The sequence below is a fragment of the Plecotus auritus genome, assembly GCF_963455305.1.
Source record: "Plecotus auritus genome assembly, chromosome: 3".
NCBI lineage: Eukaryota > Metazoa > Chordata > Mammalia > Chiroptera > Vespertilionidae > Plecotus > Plecotus auritus.
This window is the reverse complement of record NC_137772.1, coordinates 149,311,136-149,326,004: the sequence shown is the minus strand read 5'-3', so window position 1 is coordinate 149,326,004 and position 14,869 is coordinate 149,311,136. Positions and strand designations below refer to the sequence as shown.

General features: G+C 44.4%; 1 long non-coding RNA gene across 1 annotated transcript in view; it reads right to left on the bottom strand.

Annotated features, from left to right (window-relative positions):
- Positions 1-14,393, bottom strand: part of LOC308243527 — an 87,008-nt gene extending 72,615 nt beyond the window's left edge. Inside the window, exon 1 of the long non-coding RNA XR_013960073.1 lies at positions 14,069-14,393. This is a non-coding gene — a long non-coding RNA (uncharacterized lncRNA). The remainder of the gene's footprint in view (positions 1-14,068) is intronic.
- Between the last annotated feature and the right edge of the window lie 476 nt (positions 14,394-14,869).

The following is a 14,869-nucleotide window of genomic DNA, read 5'->3' as shown; positions in this document are numbered from 1 at the left end:
AGTGTCTATATATCCTACAAATAGAGATACATAACCCACTAGAGTGAAAATTCAGTAGCTGCTTCCAAGACACTTATAAAGCAAAAACAAAAAACAAAGTCTTCATCATCAACGGAAGAAAAGGAAACAAAAGTAACAAAAAGAGCCCAAAGTATAGATCCTTAATTAAAACCACAGAAGGAGCCCTAGCCAGTTTGGCTCAGTGGATAGAGCGTCGGCCTGTGGACTCAAGGGTCCCAGGTTCGATTCCGGTCAAGGGCATGTACCTTGGTTGTGGGCACATCCCCAGTAGGAAGTGTGCAGGAGGCAGCTGATCGATGTTCCTCTCTCATTGATGTTTCTAACTTTCTATCCCTCTCCCTTCCTCTCTGTAAAAAACCAATAAAATATATTTAAAAAAATAAAACCACAGAAGGAAACTCACTTGAACTGTACTACAAGCCTTCACAGTTGCAAAGGTAATGATCTCTACCCAGCTTACTTCATAAGAAAGGGTTTAGAGAAGTGAAAAGAAGAGGCCTCTGAGGTAAAAGGTCAACATATACTCCATTGGAATGTCCTTGAATTGGAAAATAGCATAGGTGATAGCATATAATTAATTACATTATGATGAGATTAAGAAGCTACTGGTATTAACTGGCTTGGTAATTTTCTTACTCTGATCTAGAAGCATTTGCTTATGAAATTTCACAAAGGCACATATTATGAATCTGTCTTTCCTAAGAGGCACTGAATACATGAATGATGGCTAAGTAACAGCCTATGTGTATGGAGGGGCCTGGGAGGGAGGGCATAGGTGAAGGGTACTCCTATTCATTTACTTTTCATTTCCATACTGCTTTCTAATATGCAAAGTTAGATCAAGGCACCCCCACATGTAAAACCCATCCAGGGTTCCCCATTGCCCTCAAGATAACTGCCCCAATATGATGTATACCCCCTTTCAGGATCTGGCACAAAATTCTCCATCTAGGATCTAATTAAACTAAACTTGTTGTTATCACCCATTTTAACTATTTTAAAAAGGTTAGTAATAGTTGCCAACAAATAAAAAACCTTTGTATCCACAGAGCCTAAAATAATGCTTATACAACTTAGTAGACGCTTGTTGACTCATGGATGACTTAATAAATGAAAGAAGAAACAAGTGAACAAAAGATACATAGTTCTCATAAGATTCTGTCCAATTGTTTTGATCCAAAATGTGAATGCTGCTATTTCATATTCACTGGGGTGTGGGTGGGTTATGGGAGGTGGCAGAGTTAGACAGATAGATGTATTTTTTTCTGTGAATATTGGCATACATATGTATCTGTATTATATATATATATATATATATATATATATATATATGCCAATATTTGCAGAAAAATATATCTCTCACTCTACATATATATACATATGTATACATGTATATGCATGCATATATATGTATGTATATATACACACGATAGCTCAACAAAGTCAGGAATTTTATTTTTAATTTTTTAATTGATTTGAGACAGAGAGAAGGGGTGAGAGAGACATTGATTTGTTGTTCCACTTATGTACGTATTCATTGGTTGATTCTTGTATGTGCCCTGACTGGGGATTGAACCTGCAACCTTAGTATATTGGGATGATGCTCTAATCAACTGAGCTACCAGGCCAGGCCCCAAAATCAGGCATTTTAGACATGATATGGTTGCTCTCTTCAGTGGGGTTATTGAACACAAGAAAGTGAGAGATTTACCGCCTCACCCAGGCCACAAATTATAGGCCACCAAGTATTGGGAAAACACTGTCACCTAAAAGTGTCCCCTATAGACGTCAGTAGCTACAAGTATTATTGCAGCTTTCTAATTATACCCATAGAGTCATCTGGCACAGAAGGCTGGTTCTTTTACACAGACCTGAAGGGAACTCTGTAGAGAACCATCTTCTCTGTGCAATGCTCCTCTCCCCAACACCAGAGGCCTTAGTCAACAGCACCAACGCTTACTCATTGCTCAGGTCAAAACGGAGTAGCCACCACTGATTCTTCCCTCGTGTTCCACATCCAGCCCGCCCATAAGCTCTGATGACAGTAAGTAGCTCTGAACTGACCATTTCACCCTCATGTGACCACCCTGATCTACGCCCACTAACAGGTCTCCATCACCACCACACTCGGGACCGCTGGTCCTTGCTCTCCACGGCAGCCAAGTGAATTTTTCGAATTATATCCACCGACATTCCTTTCCTGCATGAAACCCTCAGTGACCTCTCTGAGTAAACTCCACACTCCTAGCGCTGGCCTATGAAGCCCCCGGTGACCAGCCCCTGCCTCTTCTCCCAGCGCATCTCCCTCTCCTGTGCACAGCACCCCAATCCACCACCCTGTTTCTGTCCCACCACTGAGCTCAGCCCCAGTGGCCGCTTTCTTCCCAACATTCAGACAGCAGTTCCGATGTCATCCTCAGGATCAGCTCTCCTGACCGACTGAGGTCCATCTCCAACCCCTGACCCTCGTGCTTCCTTCGCGGTTAGACTTTCACTATCTGTCTCCTTCCAAGAAAGCGGAAGCCCCTCAAGGACAGAGACCGGTTTGTTCTCTGCTCTGCCCTGGGGGACTAGGAGGGTTCCTGGCACAAAGTCCACAAGAGTAAGTATTTGCTGACTGACTGAGTACCCAGAGAAAGGGTTGTCTTTTCCACGTGCCAGATGCTCAGTGTTCTCCTGAGTTAGCACACCTGGAAAGAAAGCACTGCAGTTGGGAAAACAAACAACTTTGAAAGGAATATTTCAGACCCTTGTGAGAGAAGATCTGCGTCTCAGAGCAAAGAAATGACTCGCCCTGGGCAGACACCAGAGGCAAGTTCATCTTTCATTCGCATTGGATTCAGATCTAAAAGTCTGATTGCAACCGCCTGAGATCTTCAAACGAAACCTGAGGAGTTATTTCCCCTCGCCTATCGATTGATAAACAGAAACTTCTGGTCATTCTCACTGTCATGTCCACAATCTTTGATCTTTGGGATTCTGTTTGCTTCCTCTTAGTGCAGTTACAGCTCCACTCTGTGGAAAAACAGGGAAGATGGGCGATGCAACATAGGTCTGTACCTACGTGACCTGGAGCAAACCTGGGCAACTATGAGGAGAGACCAGTATGTAAAAGCATGCACACAATATCAGAATGAAGTGCATTTTATTCTTGTTTAGATTAGATGTGGTAACCTCTAGAAATTAAATACGAATCGTGGGACTGTTGGTGTTTGATGATTTACTTGCTCTGTTTCCCACCTTTTATTTCCATAGCAGGTTTGAAATTGCTTGCAGTTTTCTCTCCGAAGTAATGCGTGTCTGTCAGTAGACACTGTGACATGTGAAAAATCACAAATACAGAACACGAAGTTTATTCTGGTCAGAAGGAGAAATGAGACGATTAAGAGCAAATGATGCCCACTATCTGGATGCACAGGGATGCAGCCATGGAAACTACAGACGCAGCACTGCCTGCCGTTAAAATGAAACAACATTATTCACTCACTTGTATCCCTTGATGCTCACCTCGGAGAAGGATCTTCCATGAAGCTGCCAAGAGTTATGAGCAACATAGAATCAGGACCAAATCAACGTCAAACTGGCTTAGCTATTAGGAGATCAGGTGCAGAAAAGAGTTAATGATCACCCAGAAAAAACAAAAACAAAAACAAAACACAGAAATATTTTAATGCTACTTAGGATTTAAGACATTGCCATTCGGGGTCTCCAGGCATCGAAGCACAGCCTGACTTCGAAACACAGCAACACAAGAGCTACACCTGTCCCACCACTGTACCATCTAAAATTTTAAAACCATTTCAGAACCAGTTTCAACACATGGGTGATGTGCACAGAATTAACCTTCCCTCCTCTAGCCTCAGTGAGTTGAATTTGAGCTTCCCTATACACTGGGCTAACTCATTAGAAGGCCTCCAGCAGTAAGTGAAATTAGACACTGGGTGAAGTTTATCTTTGGTGACTCAAGATAAACACTTCATCTCCCCACCCCCACCCTTATGCTCCTGTCTGTCTTTAGTTCTTTCCCTATCCAAACAGCCTCTAGGAAGAGATCTCCATTCCTCCGCACTAAAATAAACCTCTGCTAGAAGCTTCAAGGATGACCTTTCTCAAGGAGCAAAGGGAATAAATAGGACTCAAAGCTTTGAGTTGTACTGTGTTCACAACTAAAAGGACAGGTAGGGAGACTGGGGAGTTCCCTGAACCCATGAAATTGTACCGCACAGCAGCCGTCTGGCTTGGCGGTAAGTAGTTAAGTCAATTTCAGTTTAAAATGTCAAAAATACACCCTTCCTTCAATTAGTTCATAGCTAACATGCAAATCATTCATTTTCATTCGTGAAATAATTACAAGAATATTTGAAGGACAGAATTCTACACAAAATGGAAAGTTTCACAATTGGAAAGTTTTACAGTGACTGAGCTTGGTTCTCAGGGATGAATCAGTTTGTCAGCAGTTGAAACTAAAGGACATTTTAAGCAGTCTGATCAAAATGAGCAAGGCAAGGTGGGGTGGGAGCATTAGAGTAGCAGTGTGGTTCCTAATTTACCTCTCTCTCACCTCCAGATCTGACTTTAAGGATTATGAACTCTGCTTACCAGTATCAGCGCTCAGTTTTAGAAAAAGATACGTACTCCGAATATTCTCTGTGTGGAATATAATGATGAGTAAGAAACTGACCAATCACCGAGCAATTCACAATATCAGTTTAGATAGGAATGTTTGCATATAACCTAAGAGAATAAAGATTGACCAGGAAGAAGAGAAAATGCAGTGTGAGCTGGATATAAAGTCAGGAAGCCATACAGTTCACCAGCCACTACCTACCCAGTCGGGAGTAATGGTCTGTGGGTCACTCAATCCTGGGGAGTGGGGAAGTCAATGTTACAGAATGCTGCCCGAGTCTGAGGCCGCTCTCTGCCCCACCCTCATGCTTCCCTTTGTTGAATAAGCCCAACTCCCAGAATCCCAGAATCAATTATCCCAGGTTAGGACAGAGACTCAGGGTTCTGCATTGTCCACATCTACTAACTCATCCTGGAAGAATTCCTGGTCACGGGAGAATTCACCCACAGCTTATCTCATGTGGGAGAGTTCTCAGTGAAAAGGGTCACCACTTCCTGGTTTGCTGTAACCACAAAACCCACTTATTTGAAAAAAGAGGAAACCTCAACGTCCTGCTGATCCCTCAAAACCTTGCTTCTGCTGCTAAGGGTGGCATGTCCCTGTCCTAGGACACGTCACCTCTCGGCCTCACCTCCTTGCTGCGGGACTGCATATAAAGGTCATCCATAATGAAACTCAGGAAATCCCCAGTCTGAGTACAGTTCTCTGTGTGACTGCCAGACACTGTCTCTGCTGACGCCAGTCTTCACTCAGCAGACAGTACCCAGGCCGTTTGAGCAAGGGGAACTTTGCTGAGGCTGCAAATGTTGACAAATGCCCCTCCACCTGAGGCTGGAGCAGCCTCCCCGGTCCTCTGTGCTGAGCGTTTGAGGCAGCAAGGAAGCCTCTGACCTTTGGCCAGACATCCAGCTCATTTGTTTTGCACAATTATGAACTGGTAAATATTTTCTTAAGGCTGAACACTTTTAACCGTTTAAGTGAATGCTCTCTAAAGCTTCAGGTGCTGGGTCAACAGCACTTCCGCTTTAGTGAAAACGTCTCATCCCTTTTCTTTCAACTTGTAAAGTAGTCTGGGCCATATTTGAATTCCTTGTCACTTTTTTTTCTATTTTCTTTTCTTGAGTGTAGAAAGGGCCATGTTAAGAGGGTCTTTCCTCTTGAGAAATGATCTCAAGTCCAATCACATGCCTTCAGATTCCGACCTAATGGTATGAGCCCTCAAGGTAAAATGAATGCACTGATGGGGATAAAAGCAATCTCAGTAAACACTGCGATTTCTATTATGTGGAAAAAATGTGAATAGAGTCACAGAAGCACGGGCTCAAGAAGACCACAGAGACCATCTCATCTAATCTCTCATTTTATGATTCAGGAATTACGTTCTCATTCACTCATTCAGTACTGGGCAGGATTGATCCCAGGCCAGCATTTAATCCCTGTGACTGTCAAAGTGTGGTCCCAGGACCAGCAGCAGCAGCAACACCTGGGACCTTCTAAAAATGAAGTTCTTGAGCCCCATCACAGACCTACTGCATCACACACTGTGGGGGTGGGGCCCAGCAATTTGTGTTGTCTTCCAGACTGTTCTAAGGCGTGCAGACACTTGAAAGCCATTTCCCTGTACCCAATAAGAGGAATGTATGAGTCAGGGCTATTTATTTTAAATGGATTAAACACAAAAGGGAATTTGTTGGTCCGTGCAACTGAAAAGGTCCGGGAATAATACTTCCTCCAGAATAATCTGTGTAAACACCACGTTTTGCTTTTCTTCAATGGCTACAAATTTCCTTCTCTGGCCCAGCTGGTGTGGGTCCGTGGTTGTGCATCAATCTATGAACCAGGAGGTCACAGTTCGATTCCTGGTCAGGGCACATGCCTAGATTTCAGGCTCGATCCCCAGTGGGGGATGCACAGGAGGCAGCCGATCAATAATTCTCTCTCATCATTGATGTTTCTCTCTCCCTCTCCCTTCCTCTCTGAAATCAATAAAAAATATATATATTTTTAAAAATTCCCTTCCTGTCAACTACAGAGTCCTCTGTTGGAGTCCAGACAGTAGTCGATACCACCTGTCTCACCTGCCTTCCCACTTCAACAGGCACCTCACCTAGTCTTTGTGGTCTTCTCCCATTGGTATAGACCATTCCATGCCAGCCCCCCATTCTCACTGCGTCCATCAAGTTCCACTCGATTAAAACACTTCCATTTCCTCAGCTGATCAAAAACTCTGCCCAGACTTTCAGAGCAAGCTCAAGTTTGGCCACTTCCATGAAAACTCCTCTGCCTCCTCCAAGCCTCTTGTAAACTTTCTTGTGAACTCGCACAGCACCCAGTGTCTGACCCATACAAGACAGCCCTTACGTACATTTCAAAGTCAGAGATCATTTTGCTGTAAGAGAAACCCCCTGTGCTCATTTACATAAACGGAGAGCTGTAAGGATTCCGAGGGATTTCATGTAACCCAAATGCAGCATGATTAGCTAAACCGCAACAGGTTTGAAAGGTCACAAGTATTAGAACACTCGTTTTTCATGTTTCAATGGAGATGGACATACCCTGGCCTCTCCTACTACGCCTCAATCCATTTTGATTAATTATCTTATTAGTGAATTTGGAAGAAGAAAATTCACCAATTTCCTTCTGTGGAGAGCATTCAAGGGCAGGTGCCCAGGGCAGGATGAACGGGTGGGCAACTCTGCAGTTTTCCGATTCTGCCTTTGACTAGGGGGGTATTTCAGGAGTGAAGGGGAGCCCCTTGTCACTGCAGGGCTGAAGTCTTCCTCCAAACAGTTAAATCAGCCATAAAGCTGACACTTTTCTCTCCATCTGCCTGACTTATTTATCTGTCCCTCAGTTCCAACACAGGAGAGAAAGAGGGAGTATTATCATTAGTCACCCTGAAATTTAAATAATTGGCAGCTAGTCTCACTTTCTCTGTCTGAAGCTGCATATTTATCATCCCTGCTGTAAGCCACTCCAAGTCTTCTCGCTCGGAAAACTAACTTCTTTTTAATTTAGGCTTCTGCCTCCCCATTAACTTGGGCATTTATGTGGAACTGGGTGTTACCATTAGTTACAGAAACTGCTAATTTTCCCCCAAATGTATTTCCCTCTTCCTTTTTTGTAGCAGAACACCCAAATCTTAATTGGGTACATGGAAGCCCAGAAGAAAATGGATATTTCCCAAGTAGATGTAGTCATGTGATTAAGTTCTGTCCAATGGGATTTAAGTGGCTGTGCACGACTTCTAGAAGATACCCTAAAAGGGGAGGAGTTTGTGTCCTCTTTCGATTTCTTCCTTCCTATTAGCTGGAATGTAGTTGTAATGTCTGGAGCTGGGGCAGCCATTTGGGACCATGAGGGTGAAGCAGTGGTCTGCTAGATAGAGCAGGCTCATAGTGGCAGGAGAGCAGATTGTCAAACATTCAGGAATTTTGCATGCTGCTTATAAACCATTGGTAGCTTGAAGTTGGCCAGAGTAGGAATATTTCCACCATAGGAATCAGGCAAATGCTACAAATCAAACCTTCCTCCACCCCTATCCCCCAGAGTCAGCTTACCAGCAAACCACTGGATAGAGCACACGGTGAAGCTGGCAGAGCAATAAGACATCGGGGCCTCAGACCCTGATGGCCATGAGACAGCTTGCCATGCAAAGCCTGCTTTGCCTATGTTTATATGAGAGAAAAAAATGCATTTCTATTTTGTTTAGTTGTCATAATTTTTACATTATACCTCTCAAAACCAAACCTAATGCTAACTAACACCCACTTGGGACACTGGGCCAAACTCAGCATCACCTGACCATAGTTTGGGGGTCATTAGGAAACTAAGAAAGAAAGTCTATTTCAGTTCAGGTCAGGTTTCCATATCCCTGCACAATCCATGGGGGACAGGGTTACCTACATGGGTTCCATGACATAAACTGGCCACCTAAACCCATCTTCATAGCAGGGATTTACACCTGAAAAAAAGAAATATGAGCAGAGCATACACTCCCAAACTGGTTCACATACTACCATTCAATGCATTAGCACACAGATACCTTTTCAAAACTCATTCCGTGGAGCATCTATTCCTTTTCAGAGTATATGTCCGAATAATTTTCCCAAAGCATTTTATAATTATTTAAATGTATTTTCCCTATAATTGACAGACATATATTCCCCCCTGTGCTTTGAGTGCAGCAGAGTACATATACACTCACAGCCACCGAGAGCTCTGCCATGCGACCCTGAGTTAAGTGTCTTGTTTATTCCAATGTGGTTTCTCTCCATTTATTTTGTGTTCTGGTAAACAGTTCTGATCAATGATGCCTGACAAAAGCTGTTCAAATGATGGTGCTGTACCTGCCAAAAGGAACAAGAAGGAGTATCACAGGAAACCTTCAAATGTCTGTTTTATTGCAGCTCTAGGCACCTTCAAGAAAACAGAATGAAGGTCTTTAGGCAATAAGAACCTCACAGAAGTCCTTTGACTTTACAAACAGCCTCATGAGCATTACTGCATCCAGAGCAGACTGGCTAACAATTGAAGATACAGCTGGACTTCAGGGGATCTAAAGAGACAGAAAAGAGCTATTGATAATCTACAAAGTGGAAATGCGTTTCCAGTGGGCTTTGCTATACTGGCCGTCTGTAATGCTGATTCAGTTGGGGTACCCAAACTCAAGAACACAGCCATACCACTAAGTGTGGTATGCATCTGCTTAAAATGTGTATGTGTGTATGCTTCATTTGTGGGCTCACATCATCCCTCTAACCAGATTATAAACTCCTGCAGGATGTAGAAAGAAAAAGATAAGTAAGACAAGATCCTTGACCTACCAGAGAAAACAGGACAAGAGAAGACTGCAGAACGCAGGAAAAGTTTTGTGAGAGATAACGCAGAGTGTAGAGCTCTTGGTGGTTGACTCTCCAATACTGATTTCTCATGCATATGACTAATCTAATCCATCCATGAGAATCCCGTTGCCCTCACCGGTCATTGGTTTTAAGATGGACAAATGATCAATCTTAGTCACCAAGACATGGAAAGAAGTGAAACGTTTCCTCACTCCTAAAAAGAAGACACAAAAAGAGATGCCCCCTCTCTTCCTCGGGACTTCGGGTTCAACCACCTACCCAGTGGGCTTACTGTAAGGCACTAGGCACTAACAGGTGAAAAAGAGGGCCTGAGAGGAGAAAAAGCTAGATATCTGAGTAGAGAGACTTTAAGTGCCAGGGGAGGAAATAGCAGGCGTTGTTCTCATAGCCAAGAGCTAAGCCTCTTAAGAGACCTGCTGCTTTGCATGATAACTATTTGCAGAACCCTCTTCCAGTCCCTACTCTCTACTTTGTCATGGGGCAGGGACTCTGTCTTAAGCAGGGCCTCAGGCACAGTGCCATGTGCAGCCCACCAGCAGTTAAGAAAAAATTCAAGAGCAAAAACTCCAACAAATCTTCAGAGTTAGATTGGGTATTTGATTGTGAGAAAAACAAAAGGATTAAAAAGAAAAATTGGGGGAAGTGGGGAATAGAACTATTCCAGGATCCCCTCCCCAATTCTTCATCCCTCAAACTGTTCATACAGGAACCTGCTTTCTTCCATTGCCTCTCCAGAGCCACATTTTTCTTATACTAACCTGTCTCTCACTTTGGAATTACTGCTAAATGCTGTCCCTTTAGGGTGCATTCTGCCCTCCACTAGTCATGTGAAGGTCTTAACCCTCATTGTGTACCAAAATCACTAGGAGATATTTTTAACTACCGAGACCCAGGTCCCACTTCCAAACTGACTAAACCTACCATGAAGCCAGAGCTGAGAACCATGACATCGCTGTATAACAGACTTCTGTCGGGTGCTAAATGTCAAGAATTGTTGCCCGGCTGGGTAGATAAGTTGGTTAGAGCATTGTCCTGTTACACCAAGTTTGCAGATTTGATTGCCGGTCAGGGCTCACACAAGGGTCAACCAATGAATGCATAAATAAGTGGAACAACAAAACTGATATTTCTCTCAAAACTCAATAAATAAAAATGTAAGCAAAGGAGACAGACACCTATGAAGTTAGACTTGGAGACGGTCAACATTTCAGCAGATCCACTTCTTTCATGAAAGAGGAAGGATGGGAGAAAGGGCATACCTTTTTTGGGGGAAAGCATTCTGCAGTGTCAACTATCCCTTTCATTTCCCCTCACTGATAGGTTGGAATTCCAGCAGGGCCCTCCACACAATAAGACTAAAACGAAAATGTTGCTTCCCACCACTCCCGCTATGTTGAGGATTAGAGCTTAGCTCTGGTTGGAAAGTTGGCAAATCACTGGTCTGGCACAGCCCCTGATTCTTGGGAGAGTGAAGGGAGGAGCAGGAGAGGTGTTGAAGCTGATAGGAAGAGCTAGGAGGCAGGCTGCATTGTCCTCTTTGGAGCAGCAAGAACACCAGACTATCACATGGCTCCCATAGACTCTAGGAAGGTAGTTGGGCTTAAGGCACTAAGCCACTATACTTGCCCCTCAAGCGATGTGTACCATGGTCTCAAGGGGAAGATTGCACCTGAGAGATCTCCACCTGGAGCCCAGCCAGGGGTCGCCTGTAGAGCTCACTGAAGAACAGGAATGTGTGCTCCAAGAAAGAAACTGCATTCAGGTTCCTTCCACACAGAATTAAGTGAAGGATAGTGTTGGCCAGGAAAGCAGCCACAGGAAAAAGAGCTGCGTATAAGACACATTCTTCAGAAGCAGGCAGGTGAGAGAAGTCAGTGTTGGCTTCAGTTCCTACATCAAGAGGGTTAGCATGGAGAAGGGACTGGGATGTGAGAGAACACAGCGAGACCACCATACCACCCCCCAGCACCTAAGAGTACTGGTCTCTCTGGGGTGGGCAAGAGAACGAAGATGACCTTTGAATAAAACATTTTTAAACTAAAACAAACACTACTGTGGGCATAAAAAGGGGCCACATACTAAACCTGACAACCTCAGGGGAAGCCTTCATGGCAAGTCTTACCAACTCAGAGACCAAAAGTAACCGCACAGGAGGGTCTGAACATAAAAAATCCCCACCTAAGAGTAAGTCATGGTGGGTAGTTGCATCCTCAGTCAGGAGCTTGCTTGACAAAGGTCAGTCTTTCCGTGAACTTGTCTATTGGTTTTGCATCTATGATGACATACCTCTGGAATGTCAGAGTAATCCCTTTATTCCTGACTCCTCAGGGCACAATCTCCCCTCCCACTAGAGCAGGAGACCACAGAACCCCTTATCCTTATTTTGCTCCCCAAACACCATATCAATGTGCTGTAAATGTTAATTGTTAACTACCCTGTACCCACCTATGTAAAAGAAGTGTGTCTCTTTGCTTTACCTTTTATCCAATCTCAGAGATTTCCCCGCTTTGCTTTCTCCCATCTCCCTAATCTACCACCAATGGATTTCATGTAGCACCCCCCTAACGTCTTCTCCTTGGATTCTAGTATATAAAGGAAGCTGTAGAACTGCCATTTTCCAGAACATTTTCCCAATCCATTGAGATTTTGTTTCCCAGCAAATGTTGTCAGTTTGGCTCAAATAAACTTTTTCTTGGGCTGGACATTCTTTCATCGACACTACTGAGTCTTAAGGTTTTAGTGACACTGTTTTAATAAACGGGTAGTTGTTAGGTTTGATCAAATAATTGAATGATACCCCTCCCCTGGGAACTTCATGATGGACATTCCCTTTCGCTTAGACCACATTCCACTTGCTAAGACCACATTCCACTTGCTAAGACCATTATCTCTTCCCTCTGGACCTTCCTAGTATCTGGACCTGCACAGAAAATTCTCCGCCCCGAAAAAGCCCACCTTGAGTCCTTTAAAACCTCTGACTCCCCATCCCTGGGTGCTGGAGCCATTTGGGGGGCTCAGCTCATCTGGTATCCAGATGACCTAATGAATTTATAATCCCTTACCACTTGGGCCTCGTGCGTTCCTTCTTTAGTGACCCTAACAGTAGTGGCATAAGTTATGCAATTGGGTTGAGATGCCATTAAGGGAGCTTACTATCCAGCAGGCAAAGAGCATTCTGACAGGACACAATCAGTAGCAATTATGGGAAAAATAAAACCCTTTCGTGTTTATACTCTAACACAAGGAGATTCTCTCAAAAGTGCAGACACATGTTAATGTTTGCATTCCTCCAACACAAGTTGAAGAGTTGCCTGTCCCAAGTAACACATTTATGTTTCCAAGGAGGTTTTCATGGAGACAAAGGTGGAGTAGGGTGGTGGTGAGAGATGGTGGCAGTGTTTGACGGTAATGTGAAGGCATCATCATGAGCCACACATGCCTTCGCACAATAGATACACAATTCAAAACAGGAGCCTCACATTAAATAACCAGTCAACTCACATTCCCCGAGTGAGATTCTTCTAATTGTCACAGAGGAGGGGGGAGGGAGAAGAGGAGGTAGTGGGTGGTTTGGTGGTCATCCTTATAATCATGTGAGTTAAATGCAAAAATTAAAAAATAGCCAAATGAGCCCTGATCGGAGTGCCTAAGTGGTTAACGTGTCAGCCCAGTGCACTGAAGGGTTGTGGGTTTGATTCCAGGTCAAGGGCACATACCTGGGTTGTAAGTTCGATCCCCAGCACCAGTTGGGGCCCATGGGGGAGGCAACCAACCAATGTGTCTCTCTCACGATGTTTCTTTCTCTCTCCCCCTCATACCCCAATCCCATTCCACTCTCTATAAAACTCAATGGAAAAAATATCCTCCAGTGAGGATTAACAAAAATAAATCAGTAAATAATTGAATGAAAAAGTTAATGCAGATAGAAAACCAGAGAGACTTCGGTGATAGCCCTGAGTCAAGTTCTTGCCATTTCCCCCTTTTCCTATAATAAAGATTCCAGGAGCCACTACAACTCAACCCTGAAAGGACTGATAGCTACAAAATTGCCTAACGTTGTTTGCCAGTTATGCTGAATACAACTAAAACTTTGCAACAAATAACTCGTGTCTCCTATCTGTCATTTGGTACACAACCACCACCTTTCCCAGAAGCCTCTGAGCCCAAGTCAGCAGACAGGGCAGGGCTCCCAGAGGAGACTGGCTTCAGGTCCAGCTCCATGGCCTGAGGTAACTGTGATCTGGGGTGTTTTGAAGGCCCGTCCCCTCCCCTGGGCCCAAACTTTCTTTCCCTGATCTGCAAAATAGAGCCTGAAATTCTCAGCATTCCTGTCATTCCTGAAGGGCCCAGGCCACTCTCTAAACATTCTCCCCCAGAGACACCTGAGGAATTAGGCCAGGAGTTCTTAGTGGGAAGGCAGCAGGAAGCAAAGTGCAGAGGGCAGCAGGGGTATTTGGGAAGACAACAGGAGGCCTCAAGGGAACACAAAAAAAGGTGGCGGTGCAAGAAAAGCTTGCAACAGGCGCTCCACCCCTCAGCACTGCCAGTGACTTACCTTGAAATGGAATGTGGGCCAGGGGGAGCTGGTACACAGCTTTGTTCAAATCCTTCATGAAGGTTTGTAGCTAGTGTCACTCGCCGGAATCCTGGAATGAAAATCTTTGCACTGAGGCCCTTCTTGGGTCTCAGAAGCCCTGTCCCTGTCGCCTCAGAGTCGCTGAGATGAGCTACATTGGCAAGAATCCTCTTCCTCACCTTTCTTTCTCTCCCTCCCTCTCGCCGTCCTCCCCTCCCTTTCTCTTTCCCACTCACAATCTGGGAGTTTATTTGGTAAGTTTTTTGGAGAACTGGCACACACCTGGGGTGTATTCATTTAAGCCTCAGACAAACCACTAGAGGGCAGTGTCATCGCTAATCAGGAAACTGATTTCCTCTGGCTGGGTGTGGAGCAGGCCCACCTGCACACTCTCCCACAGGAAGTTTCCCTTCAATTCGCATTGTAAATAAACACACCCAGGGTGGATACATCCAGACGCACATCACAGCGTAGCACGAATCGCCCAGGCCAAAGTTTCCCACATAACCATCTTGCTCAACTTTGTAGCACGGTTCAGAATCCAGACTTTAAACCTGCATTTTTGCCCTCCTAAAGTTTGGAATTTCCCTCATATGCTATCCTCAAGAGCGAAAGGAGTTGACTAATCCAGCACAGGCTATTTGTACACGATTCTGTTTTGTTCCCAAATTCAAATTATAAACGTTTGGCTTGCTCAAAAGCAGGGTGGCCCACTGGTCCACAGCTAGCCATAGATTAGTCATGTGTGGGGACGCGGGGGCCAAGAGCCACATGTTTCCC